Raw genomic sequence first — 1,054 nt, 5'->3', positions numbered from 1 at the left:
TGGTTGCTCTGGCAAGAGAGAGGGGTCGTCAACTCCGTAGTCGAACTGGGGCGTCAGCATCGTCACGGGGTCTACCGAAGAGAAGAGGGGGGGAGAAACAGTAAATACATAGCAAGCAAGCGCATAACAGGATAACAGGTAGAGCTAGACGTGTTCTAACGCGGTAGGAGGTGATACCGGTGAAGGGGGGAAGCATCCGGGAAGTATTCCCGGGGTTCCGTGTTTTCGGGCAGAGGAGCCGGAGGGGGGAAAGTTGCGAGTTCGATAGGTTAGGGGGGTGTGGCGGACGAACGGGTTGCGTATCCGGAATCGTCTCGTCGTTCTGAGCAACTTTCATATTGAAAATATTTTAATCCGAGTTACGGATTAAAAGATATGATTTTCTACAGATTTTATTAATTTCTGGAATTTAATCAATTAATTATTTAATTCGAAAAAATGGAATTATGACGTCAGCATGATGCCATGCTGACATCAGCAGTCAACAGAGTTGACTTGGTCAACCTGACATGTGGGTCCCGGTTGTCATTGTCTAAGACTAACTAATCAGGTTTAGTTAGTCTAACTAAAATGATTAGGTTTATTAACTACAATTAATTAGGTTAACTAATTTAATTAATTAATTTAAACAGAATTAATTAAGTTAATTTTTTAGTTACTTAATTGACAGGGCGGCGAGGTAGGCGGCGGTGGCACGGCGACAGCGGCGCCTGCGAGGCCGGTCGGGGCCAGGCGCGGCGGTGGCCGGAAGAAGCGGTATCGGCAAGGGCAGAAGCAGCATCGGCCGAACGGAGACGGGGGCGGGGCGGCTACGGCGCGGTCGCGGCAGGCTAGGGCGCTGCGCCCGGTCATGGTCACGCGAGCACGGCGGCGAGCATAGGAGGGTTCGAGGGGAGACGGACGGGAGGGGCTCACCGGCCCTGTAGATGTGCAAAGGTATGCTCGGGGAGGGGCCGAAGAAGCGTTTCCGGCGACGGGGCGACGGGTGACGGCGTAGAGGACGACGGGGAGGGAGGCCGGCGTGGTGGCTCCAGCATCGAGCGGCGGGGCGGCG

Source organism: Triticum aestivum, chromosome 6B, assembly GCF_018294505.1.
Source record: "Triticum aestivum cultivar Chinese Spring chromosome 6B, IWGSC CS RefSeq v2.1, whole genome shotgun sequence".
Lineage (NCBI taxonomy): Eukaryota > Viridiplantae > Streptophyta > Magnoliopsida > Poales > Poaceae > Triticum > Triticum aestivum.
Note: the sequence above shows the minus strand (reverse complement) of the source record.